Below are 14,995 nucleotides of genomic sequence, written 5' to 3'. Positions count from 1 at the left end.
CAGGACAGTTGGTCGGATTTCGAAAGCAAAGGCCAGATGGTGTTTGGAAAGTTATCAAGGGTTGTCTATAGAGTCCTGTATCTTTTGGGGAGTGGTCAGGATTTGTAGTTGATATACTGTTTACTGTGTGTTTATAAAATGTTAACTGGATTCATGTAATTAAAATACTTTTGTTTTAAACATACTTTAGATCTCTGTTGCATCACACCTGTAAAATGGGCCCTTGTGCTCCCCATAACCAAAATGTATTTAAAGTTGTGGGTCAGGTGAACTCCGTGATATACTTTGGGGTTCTCTAAACCCTGGCCCATAATACGTGGACCGAGGTACAGTGAAAAGTATTGTTCTACATACAGTCCAGACAGATCGGTTCATACATGTAAAACATAAGACATGCATAAATACACAATGTAAATAATAATAACAGTAATAATAAATGTAAGTAATATTAGTAAACAATAACAAATCGTAAATAGAGACAAGATTGAAAAGTTGGGTTAATCGTGTCAGTAAAACGACACAAGCAACATTCAGTTTAGGGACACTCCTGGAGCCTGATGAGATCAGCAACTGATGTATTTGCATTGTGATAAGAAGTCTTACAACACTAGGTTAAAGTCCAACAGGTTTCTTTCGAATCACTAGCTTTCGGAGCGCAGCTCTTTCCTCAGGTGAATCGAAAGTAACCTGTTGGACTTAAATCTGGTGCTGTAAGACTTCTTACTGAGCCCACCCAAGTCCAACACCGGCATCCCCACATCATGGCTGACATTATGACGACTAATACAAAAACATGCAATTCGTGGCCATGAGGCGGTAGGTTCAAATCCCACCAGAGTCGGCTTTTGGGTGTCACCGTGGTTAACACTCAGGGACCCGGGGTCAATTCCAGCCTTGGGTTACAGTCTTGCACGTTCTTCCCGTGTCTGCGTGAGTTTCCTCCACTGTCCGAAGATGTCCAGTTTAGATGGATTGGCCATGTTAAATTGGCCCTTAGTGTCCAAACGTTTACGTGGGTATGGGCCGTAGGTTGGGTGCTCCTTGGGGTGATCAGTGCAGACTCGATGGGCCGAATGTCCTCCTTCTGCACAAGAAGTATTCTATGATTGCTTAAACAGGGTGAAGATGGCAGCCTCAGGACACAGAGACAAGGTAAGCTCTCAGGCCAGAGTAAGAGCCCTATGTAATGATTCATAACATTGGAAATAAACTGCATAAATACATTTATTGTGGACTGGTGCCATCTCCTGGCTGAACGGGAGGCGTTTCGGCAAAGACACTTTCATTCATGAGCATTTTACATTTGGACACTCCTCAAATACAATACACAAAATAATCTTCATTCGTGCGCTTCTTTCTTAAAATCGAGCTTCATTCTTTTTCAGTACAAATGTTTTTAGAACACATGAGTTCTCAGTTAGAAACAATAGTAAACAGCTGGGTTATCCGGGCCAGAAAAATGAGACAAGTACATTTCAGTTTACAAACTGTGTTATGGACACTCCTGGTACCTGGTGAAATTAGCACCTAGGTTACTTACAAAATGATGACTAATTAATAAAAGTGATGATTTAAGCAGGTTACAAACGGCAGCATCGGGACACAAGAACGAGTTGAGGTCTCAGGCTGCAGTAAGAGTCCTATGTAATGGTACCGTACGGCCTGCCGAAACAGGCGCCGGAAAGTGGCTATTCACAGTAACTTCACTGAAGCCGACTTGAGACAATAAGCGATTGTTGTTACACACAGAACATCAGAAATAAATAGCATCAATAAATGTATTGTGGACTGGTGCCATCTCCTGGCTGAACGGGAGCCGTGCGACACGGACACTTTCGGAACATTCTTAAATTGGAGTGAAATAACATAAACATTGTAAGAATGATTAAAAACAGTTTCTCAAGCAAATGCAAAGTGAAGATAAACAATAGTTGGGCCATGGTGAGTCAGCAGGGACGGTATATGGGGAGCATTGCTCCCTTCCCGGCTGTTGACAAGCCTTCAATTTGTTGCGCTGCTTTATTTAGAACTTTCAGTTCGGCTGGTCAGTTTCACAATAAGAGACATTAAAAATTCTGACATATGATAAATTCTGGCAAAAGATGTGACAAAAATAAATTTCACATTGCTTTGTGAATTTTCACAATTCTGGTTCCTGATGAAGTTAATATGAACGTTACTGAAGTGGTGATCTTGTCCTGACAAATCAGAAAATTCAGAGCGAAAGCAGAATGAGAAACACAGCTTCAGGGCACAAGAAGATTCTTCTGTAATGACATTTCAACAGAAAACATTGAATGATGAAAACAATACCGCATTTTTCGAACAAATGGCTCCAATATTGCCATTATTTCGCTGCGAGTAGGGTTCGAACCTACGCGGGGAAACCCCATTGGATTTCGAGTCCAACGCCTTAACCACTCGGCCATCGCAGCTTATATCTGTACTGCCAATTCGTTCTATAGAAAGCATAGTAAAACCAGACACGCTGGATTGCAGTAATGCGATGAACGGTGTCCCAGTCTTTCGATGAGTCGGGATTGAATCTGCGTGGGAAAAAAAACATTAGATTTGGCGCCACGACTTCTCAGTATTGAGAATGTTGAGATGAACGAACTGTTTTGATAACAGGAACAGAAGGTTATGTCGCTGGACTGGGAATCCAGAGGCCTGAACTCACCTTTCGTGACAAGATTTAATAAATCTAGAATTGAAATTTAGTCTCAGTAATGGCGGAGAAAGGTTCTGCTTCAGACGGATCATATTTCCACAACTGGGAACACATTTACACAACAGGGAATGGTTTGACACAACCACAGTGAAGATCTGTCCCCGGCAGAGTCACGGTTCCAGGACAGAGAGAGAACAGTTAAAGAGCACAGAGCACAGTTACACAGCAGAGAGCTCAGTTACACAGCAGAGATCTCAGTTAGACAGCAGAGAGCTCAGTTACACAGCAGAGAGCTCAGTTAGACAGCAGAGAGCTCAGTTACACAGCCGGGAGCACAATTACACAGCAGAGAGCACAGTTACACAGCAGAGAGCACAGTTACACAGCAGAAAGCACAGTTACACAGCAGAGAGCACGGTTTCACAGCAGGGAGCACAGTTACACAGCAGGGAGCACGGTTATACAGCAGGGAGCACAAAAACATAAAACACATTTTACTAAATAGTTAGTTTTTCTATCTCAATATCTTGCTGGTTTGCTCGGCACCTATTCTGTGTGTCATTGTGTGTTTGTGTCATTGTGTGTTTATATATTAACGATCTAGATAACGGGACTGAGGAGAGCGCACGGTTACACATCAGAGGGCACAGTTACACAGCAGGGAGCACAGTTACACAGCAGAGAGCACAGTTACACAGCAGAGGGCACAGTTACACAGCAAAGAGCACAGTTACACAGCAGAGAGCACAGTTACACAGCAGAGTGTGCAGTTACACCTCAGGGTGCACAGTTACGCAGCAGAGAGTGCAGTTACACATCAGGTAGCTCAATTGCACAGCAGAAAGCACGGTTAAACAGCAGAGAGCGCAGTTACACAGCAGAGAGCACGGTTACACAGCAGAGAGCACAGTTACACAGCAGACAGCACAGTTACACTGCATAGAGCGCAGTTACACAGCAGAGAGCACGGTTACACAGCAGAGAGCACAGTTACACAGCAGAGAGCACAGTTACACAGCAGAGTGTGCAGTTACACATCAGGGTGCACAGTTACGCAGCAGAGAGTGCAGTTACACATCAGGTAGCTCAATTGCACAGCAGAAAGCACGGTTAAACAGCAGAGAGCGCAGTTACACAGCAGAGAGCACGGTTACACAGCAGAGAGCACAGTTACACAGCAGACAGCACAGTTACACTGCATAGAGCGCAGTTACACAGCAGAGAGCACGGTTACACAGCAGAGAGCACAGTTACACAGCAGAGAGCACAGTTACACAGCAGAGAGCACAGTTACACAGCAGAGAGCACAGTTACACAGCAGAGAGCACAGTTACACAGCAGAGAGCACAGTTACACTGCATAGAGCGCAGTTACACAGCAGAGAGCACGGTTACACAGCAGAGAGCACGGTTACACAGCAGAGAGCACAGTTACACAGCAGAGAGCACAGTTACACAGCAGAGTGTGCAGTTACACAGCAGAGAGCACAGTTACACAGCAGAGAGCACAGTTACACAGCAGAGTGTGCATTTACACATCAGGGTGCACAGTTACACAGCAGAGAGTGCAGTTACACATCAGATAGCTCAATTGCACAGCAGAGAGCACAGTTACACAGCAGAGAGCACAGTTACACAGCAGAGAGTGCAGTTACACATCAGACAGCTCAATTGCACAGCAGAGAGCACAGTTACACAGCAGGGTGTGCAGTTCCACAGCAGAGTGTGCAGTTCCACAGCAGAGTGTGCAGTTACACAGCAGAGAGCACAGTTACACAGCAGAGAGCACAGTTACACAGCAGTGTGCAGTTACACAGCAAGGTGCATAGTTACACAGCAGAGAGCTCAGTTACACAGCAGGGAGCACAGTTACACAGCAGGGAGCACAGTTACACAGCAGAGTGTGCAGTTACACAGCAGAGAGCACAGTTACACAGCAGAAAGCACAGTTACACAGCAGAGAGCACGGTTTCACAGCAGGGAGCACAGTTACACAGCAGAGAGCACAGTTACACAGCAGAGAGCTCAGTTACACAGCAGAAAGCTCAGTTACACAGCAGAAAGCACAGTTACACAGCAGAGAGCTCAGTTACACAGCAGAAAGCATAGTTACATAGCAGAGAGCTCAGTTACACAGCAGAGTTTGCAGTTACACAACAGAGAGTGCAGTTACACATCAGACCGCTCAATTGCACAGCAGAGAGCAGTTACACAGCAGGGTGTGCAGTTACACTGCAGAGTGTGCAGTTACACAGCAGAGAGCACAGTTACACAGCAGAGAGCACAGTTACACAGCAGAGTGTGCAGTTACACAGCAAGGTGCATAGTTACACAGCAGAGAGCACAGTTACACAGCTGAGAGCACAGTTACACAGCAGAGTGTGCAGTTACACAGCAGGGTGCTCAATTACACAGCAGAGAGCACAGTTACACAACAGGGAGCACAGTTACACAGCAGGGAGCACAGTTACACAGCAGAGTGTGCAGTTACACAGCAGAGTGTGCAGTTACACAGCAGAGAGCACAGTTACACAGCAGGGAGCACAGTTGCACAGCAGAGAGCACAGTTACACAGCAGAGTGTGCAGTTACACAGCAGAGAGCACGGTTACACAGCAGAGAGCACAGTTACACAGCCGGGAGCACAGTTATACAGCAGAGAGCATAGTTACACAGCAGAGTGTGCACTTACACAGCAGGGATCACAGTAACACAGCAGAGAGCACAGTTACACAGCAGAGAGCACAGTTACACAGCAGAGAGCACAGTTACACAGCAGAGTGTGCAGTTACACATCAGGGTGCACAGTTACACAGCAGAGAGTGCAGTTACACATCAGGTAGCTCAATTGCACAGCAGAAAGCACGGTTAAACAGCAAAGACCTCAGTTACACAGCAGAGAGCTCAGTTACACAGCAGAGAGCTCAGTTACACAGCAGAGAGCACAGTTACACAGCAGAGAGCACAGTTACACAGCAGAGAGCACAGTTACACAGCATAAAGCACAGTTACACAGCAGAGAGCTCAGTTACACAGCAAAGAGCTCTGTTACACTGCATAGAGCACAGCTACACAGCAGAGAGCACAGTTACACAGCAGAGAGCTCAGTTACACAGCAGAAAGCTCAGTTACACAGCAGAAAGCACAGTTACACAGCAGAGAGCTCAGTTACACAGCAGAAAGCACAGTTACACAGCAGAGAGCTCAGTTACACAGCAGAGTGTGCAGTTACACAGCAGAGAGCACAGTTAAACAGCAGAGAGCAGAGTTACACAGCCGGGAGCACTGTTACACATCAGAGTTTGCAGTTACACATCAGAGAGCACGGTTACACAACGGAGAGCACAATTGCACAGCAGGATATATATTTACAAACGGGGCCTATCATTGTAAAACAGAAAACACATTTTACTAAATAGTTAGTTGTTCTATCTCAATATCTTGCTGGTTTGCTCGGCACCTATTCTGCGTGTCATTGTGTGTTTGTCCTGATAGTCTCTTCCTGCTTTTCGGTGTGTCTTTCTCTGTCCTCTGTCTGTTACAGACGTGCTGATGTTCCGTGTTATTGTCCTGCCAGAGTGAGCTTCACAACACGTGGGTTCTTGATTGAAGGAAAAAATGGAGGCAGTGAATAGTTATCTGGCTGGCACAGAACAGCAATTGTGGACACGATTGAACTAAAGAGCAGAGTGGCGCAGCGGAAGCGTGCTGGGCCCATAACCCAGAGGTCGATGTATCGAAACCATCCTCTGCTATTTTTATTCTCACTCACACCAAAAGTAAACAAGTCGCTCTTGCCCAGCACATCCGCATTTTCTTTTCAGTAAATTAGAATCAAAGTGTTGCTTCCAGTGTGATCCGGAAAATTGTCCCGGGAATGAAGCAGACAGCATTACATCACTGTGAAGTTCAAAGTAACGAAATTGGAAGCTCTTCAATCGACTCTCTCGGCGGGAAACAGAGTCCTGTTGCTGTGGTGCGTGAGTTTTATTGGTGCCAACATCACATCTCCACTGATTGGAATGGGTTATGTTTTATTAACACAGTCATGGCATTTGGTAAAGATAGAACCAGGAGTGTTTCAATGTTTGAAAATCCTTTAACAGCGAGAAGAGGAAAAGTTTATATAATAACTTCCAAGAATATAACTTCAGTATTGGGACCACAGCTGTTCTCTTTATATATTAACGATCTAGATAACGGGACTGAGGGCATTCTGGCTAAGTTTGCCGATGATACGAAGATAGGTGGAGGGGCAGGTAGTATGGAGGAGGTGGGGAGGCTGCAGAAAGATCTAGACAGTTTAGCAGAGTGGTCCAAGAAATGGCTGATGAAATTCAACGTGGGCAAGTGCGAGGTCTTGCACTTTGGAAAAAAGAATAGAGGCGTGGAATATTTTCTAAACGGTGACAAAATTCATAATTCTGAAGTGCAAAGGGACTTGGGAGTCCTAGTCCAGGATTCTCTAAAGGTAAACTTGCAAGTTGAGTCCGTAATTAAGAAAGCAAATGCAATGTTGTCATTCATCTCAAGAGGCTTGGAATATAAAAACAGGGATGTACTTCTGAAGCTTTATAAAGCATTAGTTAGGCCCCATTTAGAATACTGTGAGCAATATTGGGCCCCACACCTCAGGAAGGACATACTGGCACTGGAGTGGTTCCAGCGGAGATTCACACGGATGATCCCAGGAATGGTAGGCCTAACATACGATGAACGTCTGAGAATCCTGGGATTATATTCATTGGAGTTTAGGAGGTTGAGGGGAGATCTAACAGAAACTTACAAGATAATAAATGGCTTAGATAGGGTGGATGAAGGGAGTTGTTTCTTTTAGCAGGGGAGACTAGGACCCGGGGGCACAGCCTTAGAATTAAAGGGAGTCACTATAGAACAGAGATGAGGAGAAATTTCTTCAGCCAGAGAGCGGTGGGTATGTGGAATTCATTGCCACAGAGGGCGGTGGAGGCCGGGATGTTGAGTGTCTTTAAGACAGAAGTTGATAAATTCTTGATTTCTCGAGGAATTAAGGGCTATGGAGGGAGAGCGGGTAAATGGAGTTGAAATCAGCCATGATTGAATGGCGGAGTGGACTCGATGAGCCGAATGGCCTTACTTCCACTCCTATGTCTTATGGTCTTATGGTCTTATGGAATATCCCACAGAGGGGCAATAAGGATATTTAACAATATCCAATAATAAACCAGAATAAGAGCGGAGATCCCAGTTTCCACTCTCGGACGCATGTGAACAATCCATCCAGACTATTTACTACAAGAGAAGAGGAATTTTACCCGGAGTCCTCCCTCCAGCCTCTTCTTCCAGCTCTGTTTCCTCAGTGTGAAACCCACGAAATCACGCAAACGCTTCCGATCAAACCATTATTGCGATGGCCGGGAACCGAAACCGTGTTAATTGCTTGTTATTCGCTGCCCAGTAGTTCTGCTCTCACCCACAAGCAGTGACATCCTTTCCACGTCCACTTTGTCAAGACCATTCAAAATCTGTTGTACTTCAATCTGATCAACTGTCACACTTCACATCTCCACTGGAAACAAGTGCAGTCTGTCTCACCTTTCCTCAATAGCAAACCCGCTCAAAGACCAACAAAGAACAAAGAAAAGTACAGCACAGGAAGAGGCCCTTCGGCCCTCCCAGCGTGTGCCGACCATGCTGACCGACTAAATTAAAATCTTCTACACTTCCTGGGTCCGTATCCCTCGATTCCCATCCTATTCATGTATTTGTCAAGATGCCCCTTAAATATCACTATCGTCCCTGCTTCCAACACCTCCTCCGGTAGCGAGTTCCAGGCACCCACTACCCTCTGTGTTAAAAATTTGCCTCGTACATCTACTCCAAACCTTGCCCCTCGCACCTTAAACCTATGCCCCCTAGTAATTGACCCCTCTACCCTGGGGAAAAGCCTCTGACTATCCACTCTGTCTATGCCCCTCATAGTTTTGTAGAACTCTATCAGGTCGCCCCTCAACGTCCGTCGTTCCAGTGAGAACAAACCGAGTTTATTCAAACGCTCCTCATAGCTAATGCCCTCCATAACAGGCAACATCCTGGTAAATCTCTTCTGCACCCTCTCGAAAGCCTCCACATCCTTCTGGTAGTGCGGCGACCAGAATTGAACACGATACGCCAAGTGTGGCCTAACTAAGGTTCTACACAGCTGCAACATGACTTGCCAATTCTTGTACTAAATGCCCCGGTCAATGAAGGCAAGCATGCCGTATGCCGTTCTGACTACCTTCTCCACCTGTGTTGCCCCTTTCAGTGACCTCTGGACCTGTAGACATACATCGCTCTGACTTTCAATACTGGATATTCCCTACCTGCATTAGACCTTCCAAAATGCATTACCTCACATTTGTCCGGATTAAACTCCATCTGCCATCTCTCCGCCCAAGTCGGCAAACGGGCTAAATCCTACTGTATCCTCTGACAGACCTCGTCGCTATCTGCAATTCCCCCAACCTTTGTGTCATCTGCAAACTTGCTAATCAGACCAGTTACATTTCCCTCCAAATCATTTATACACACTACAAACAGCAAAGGTCCCAGCACTGATCCCTGCAGAACAACACTAGTCCCAGCCCTCCAATTAGAAAAGCACCCTTCCATTGCTACTCTCTGCCTTCTATGACCTAGCCAGTTCTGTATCCACCTTGCCAGCTCACCCCTGATCCGGTGGGACTTCACCTTTTATACTACTCTACCATAAGGGACCTTGTCAAAGGCCTTAATGAAGTCCATATAGACAACATCCACTGCCCTACCTGCATCAATCATCTTTGTGACCTCTTCGAAAAACTCTATCAAGTTAGTGAGACACAAAACCATGCTGCCTCTCACTAATACGTCCATTTGCTTCCAAATGGGAGTATATCCTGTCTCGAAGGATTCTCTCCACCAATCGAGGAAACCTTCCTGAACCGTTTCCAACGTATTTACATCTTTCCCTAAATAAGGAAACCAAAACTGCACAGAATTAGCGAAATGTGTAGCTCCTGGAATAAAAGGGACAGTAGCAATATGGATATAAATGTGGTTGAATAATCAGAAACAGAATATAATGGTCAATAGAGACTTTTCGGACTGGAAGAAGGTTTGTAGTGTTTCACATGGGTTCCTACTGGAACATTTGCTTTCCCTGATATATAACAATTTGTAGATCATGGTGTACAGGGAACAGTTTCAAATTTGGGGATGGTACAGACTTGGAAATTTTGAAAACTGAGACGCGGACAGTCTAGAACTTCAAACAACAAAAGATGATTTTCAATCTGGAGACGTGTGAGATGATGCATTTCGGTAGGGAAGTATAGAATCACACAATTTACAGTGCAGAAGGTGGCCATTCGGACGATAGAATCTCCACCGGTTTTTCAAAGAGCACCCCCATGAAGCCCACACCTCCACCCTATCCCCACATCCCAGCAACCCCATCTAACCTAAGGGCAATTTAGCATGGCCGATCCACCTAATCTGCACATCTTTGGAGTGTGGGAGGAAACCGGAGCTCCCAGCCGAAACCCACGGAGAACACCAAGCGGGAATCGAACCTGAGACCCGACGCTGTGAAGCCATAGTACTAACCACTATGCTACCGTGCTGCCCCTCAACTATTTATGGGATGAAGGAGCAGACAGAGCTGGGTGTGTATGTGGATAGATCATTGAAGGTGGAAAGGTGGAGAGAGCAGGTAATAAAGCAAATCTTATGCTTATTTACGAGTGGAAAAGAGAATAAGAGCAAGGAGGATATGCTGAATCTGTACAAGGCACCAGTTAGACATCAGATGGAATATTTTGCACAGCTCTGGGAGCCACAATATTGGAAGGCTGTGGACGTATTGGGCAGCGTGCAGAAGAGGTTTACAGGATTGATTCCATTTAGGAGGCTAGATTGGAGATATTGGGAACGTTCTCCTTGGAGAGGATAAGGCAGAGAGGAGATATGATGGAGATGTTCAAAATCAGGAGGGGGCTAGGCGGAGTAACTAGAGAGAAACAGTTCCCCCGATTAAAAAGAGCAAGAATGAGAGGGCACAGATTTCCGTTGATTTGCAAAGGAAGCAGCTGTGATGTTTGAAAAAGAAGCACTTTTGCACAACGAGTGCTTCGGGTCTGGAATGCACTGAGGAGTGAATCTTCTTGCACCATTCTCTATACCGATATTCCTAATCCTCTGTCTGATAATCGATTTAAATCACGACACCAGTTTTGGGCAGGAGTTTGGCACCATGAAAACTTGCGGCTTCAGAAACTCCAAAACAGACGCCAGCTTCATCTGGGGCACTGCTGGCAGATTTTGTCTTTCCAGAACCGGCCGCCCAGCCGTGAAATCAAGTTCATCAGAAGATCTCATTACACTGTAAGACGGAGGAGCAGAAGTGGCCCATTCGGCCAATCGTGTCTGCTCCACCATTCAAAGAGGTTATGTCTGAACTGATATAATCCTCAAACCCAGTATCCCGCCTTATCCCCATAATGGGGACCTTGGAAACAGCGCGGGAGTTTCAAAAAGCGCGGGAGCTGCGAGGTAGAGGGGACAGTTTAAAAGGGCGCACCGTGGGTGAGGTAAGTACTGCTTAACCACTTCCTTACCTTGCAGGTCAGCTGTTCGGGAGAGAGAGGGAGCCGGGACCTTGGAAACAGCGCGAGAGTTTCAAAAAGCGCGGGAGCTGCGAGGCAGAGGGGACAGTTTAAAAGGGCGCGCCGTGGGTGAGGTAAGTACTGATTAACCACTTCCTTACCTTGCAGGTCAGCTGTTCGGGAGAGAGATCAGTTTTTGGAGCAGGCCTATTGGCTGACTGTAAATCAGGAAGGATACAAATGGTGTGGCTGAAGTGCCTATAGCAACGGAGTGCTGAAGGCAAACAGAGTGTATCTGAGTTTGGGTAAGGCTGAGTTCGGGTAAGAGGGGAGTGACAAAAAAAAAAAATCAAATTAATTAAGTAAATTAATTAACTAGTTAAGGGAATTTGGTGCTCACCTGAAGGAGGTGCAGAGAAGCAGAGCTGTGAGGGAGTCTCTGGAGCAATTACATCACAGCCAGCAGGTAAGTGATTGGCTTGTAACTGGTAAGTGATTTCTCTCTCTTTGACTTTCTCTTAGCTGTGTAGTGTAGTTGAAATTTAACTTCAGGTTTAAGTCATGGCAGGAGAGCTCAGACCCGTGTCATGCTCCTCTTGTGAGATGTGGCAAGTCAGGGACCCTTCTGGTGTCCCTGACTCCTTCATCTGCAAGAAGTGTGTCCAACTGCAGCTCCTGTTTGACCGCTTGACGGCTCTGGAGCTGCGGATGGACTCACTTTGGAGCATCCGCGATGCTGAGGAAGTTGTGGAAAGCACATTCAGTGAGTTGGTCACACCGCAGATTAAAATTACTGAGGCAGATAGGGAAAGGGTGACCAACAGACAGAGGGAGAGTAGGAAGGCAGTGCAGGGATGCCCTGCGGTCATCTCCCTCCAAAACAGATTTACCGTTTTGGAAACTGTTGGGGGAGATGGCTCACCAGGGAAAGGTTCATGGCACCGTGGCTGGCTCTGCTGCACAGAAGGGCGGGAAAAAGAGTGGCAGAGTATAGTGATAGGGGATTCAATTGTAAGGGGAATAGGCAGGCGTTTCTGCGGACGCAAACGAGAATCCAGGTTGGTATGTTGCCTCCCTGGTGCAAAGGTCAAGGATGTCTCGGAGCGGCTGCAGGGCATTCTGGAGGGGGAGGGTGAACAGCCAGCTGTCGTGGTGCATATAGGCACCAACGATATAGGTAAAAAACGGGATGAGGTCATACAAGCTGAATTGAGGGAGTCAGGAGTTAAACTAAAAAGTAGGACCTCAAAGGTAGTAATCTCAGGATTGCTACCAGTGCCACGTGATAGTCAGAGTAGGAATGACAGGATAGCTAGGATGAATACGTGGCTTGAGAGATGGTGCAAGAGGGAGGGTTTCAAATTCCTGGGACATTGGGACCGATTCTGGGGGAGGTGGGACCTGTACAAATCGGACGGTCTGCATCTGGGTGGGACTGGAACCAATGTTCTCGGGGGGGGGGGGGGGGTGTTTGCTAGTGCAGTTGGGGAGGGTTTAAACTAATCTGCCAGGGGTATGGGAACCGATGTAGGAAGTCAGTGGGGACAGAAACAAAAGGCAGGAAGGGAGAGTGTGTAAAGCATGACCAGAGAAAGCAGGGCAGAGAGCAAGGAAGGTCTACATTAAACTGCATTTATTTCAATGCAAGGGGCCTGACGGGCAAAGTGGATGAACTCAGGGCATGGACGGGCACATGGGACTGGGATATTATAGCTATGACTGAAACATGGCTAAGGGAGGGGCAGGACTGGCAGCTCAATGTTCCGGGGTACAGATGCTATAGAAAGGATAGAACAGGAGGTAAGAGAGGAGGGGGAGTGACGTTTTTGATTAGGGAGAACATCACGGCAGTACTTAGAGGGGATATATCCGAGGGTTCGCCCACTGAGTCTATATGGGTGGAACTGAAAAATAAGAAGGGAGAGATCACCTTGGTAGGACTGTACTACAGGCCCCCAAATAGTCAGCGGGAAATTGAGGAGCAAATATGTAAGGAGATTACAGATAGCTGCAAGAATAATAGGGTGGTAGTAGTAGGGGACTTTAACTTTCCCAACATTGACTGGGACAGCCATAGCATTAGAGGCTTGGATGGAGGGAAATTTGTTGAGTGTATTCAGGAGGAATTTCTCATTCAGTATGTGGATGGACCGACTAGAGAGGGGGCAAAACTTGACCTCGTCTTGGGAAATAAGGAAGGGCAAGTGACAGAAGTGCTAGTGAGGGATCACTTTGGGACAAGTGACCATAATTCCATTAGTTTTAAGATAGCTATGGAGAATGATAGGTCTGGCCCAAGAGTTAAAATTCTTAATTGGGGCAAGGCCAATTTTGATGGTATCAGACAGGAACTTGCAGACGTAGATTGGGGGAGACTATTGGCAGACAAAGGGACGGCTGGTAAATGGGAGGCTTTTAAAAATGTGTTAACCAGGATGCAGGGTAAGCACATTCCCTTTAGAGTGAAGGGCAAGGCTGGTAGAAGTAGGGAACCCTGGATGACTCGAGATATTGAGACTCTGGTCAAAAATAAGAAGGAGGCATATGACGTACATAAGCAACTGGGATCAAGTAGATCCCTTGAAGAGTATAGAGATTGTCGAAATAGAGTTAAGAGGGAAATCAGGAGGGCAAAAAGGGGACATGAAATTGCTTTGGCAAATAATGCAAGGGAGAATCCAAAGAGATTCTACAGATACATAAAGGGGAAAAGAGTAACTCGGGACAGAGTCGGGCCTCTTAAGGATCAACAAGGACATCTATGTGCAGAGCCACAAGAGTTGGGTGAGATCCTGAATGAATATTTCTCATCGGTATTCACGGTGGAGAAAGGCATGGATGTTAGGAAACTAAGGGAAATAAATAGTGATGTCTTGAGAAGTGTGCATATTACAGAGGAGGAGGTGCTGGAAGTCTTAAAGCGCATCAAGGTAGATAAATCCCCAGGACCTGATGAAATGTATCCCAGGATGTTGTGGGAGGCTAGGGAGGAAATTGCGGGTCCCCTAACCGAGATATTTGAATCATCGGCAGCCACAGGTGAGGTGCCTGAAGATTGGAGAGTGGCGAATGTTGTGCCCTTGTTTAAGAAGGGCAGCAGGGAAAAGCCTGGGAACTACAGACCGGTGAGCCTAACATCTGTAGTAGGTAAGTTGCTAGAAGGTATTCTGAGAGACAGGATCTACAAGCATTTAGAGAGGCAAGGACTGATTCGGGGCAGTCAGCATGGCTTTGTGTGTGGAAAATCATGTCTCACAAATTTGATTGAGTTTTTTGAGGGGGTGACCAAGAAGGTAGATGAGGGCAGTGCAGTAGACGTTGTCTTCATGGACTTTAGCAAAGCCTTTGACATGGTACCGCATGGTAGGTTGTTGCAGAAGGTTAAAGCTCACGGGATCCAGGGTGAGGTTGCCAATTGGATTCAAAATTGGCTGGACGACAGAAGGCAGAGGGTGGTTGTAGAGGGTTGTTTTTCAAACTGGAGGCCTGTGACCAGTGGTGTGCCTCAGGGATCGGTGCTGGGTCCACTGTTATTTGTGATTTATATTAATGATTTGGATGAGAATTTAGGAGGCATGGTTAGTAAGTTTGCAGATGACACCAAGATTGGTGGCACAGTGGATAGTGAAGAAGGTTATCTAGGATTGCAACGGGATCTTGATCAATTAGGCCAGTGGGCCGACGAATGGCAGATGGAGTTTAATTTAGATAAATGTGAGG

The 14,995-nt window shown here is 46.3% G+C and overlaps 1 non-coding gene across 1 annotated transcript; it reads right to left on the bottom strand.

Moving 5' to 3' along the window:
* Positions 1-2,353: 2,353 nt before the first annotated feature.
* On the bottom strand, positions 2,354-2,435 carry trnas-cga (transfer RNA serine (anticodon CGA)). Its single transcript has one exon. It is a non-coding gene; the product is annotated as a tRNA-Ser (tRNA).
* Positions 2,436-14,995: the final 12,560 nt, after the last annotated feature.

Source organism: Scyliorhinus torazame, chromosome 24 (assembly GCF_047496885.1).
Source record: "Scyliorhinus torazame isolate Kashiwa2021f chromosome 24, sScyTor2.1, whole genome shotgun sequence".
Taxonomy (NCBI): Eukaryota; Metazoa; Chordata; class Chondrichthyes; order Carcharhiniformes; family Scyliorhinidae; genus Scyliorhinus; species Scyliorhinus torazame.
This window is presented reverse-complemented; position numbering and strand designations above follow the sequence as displayed.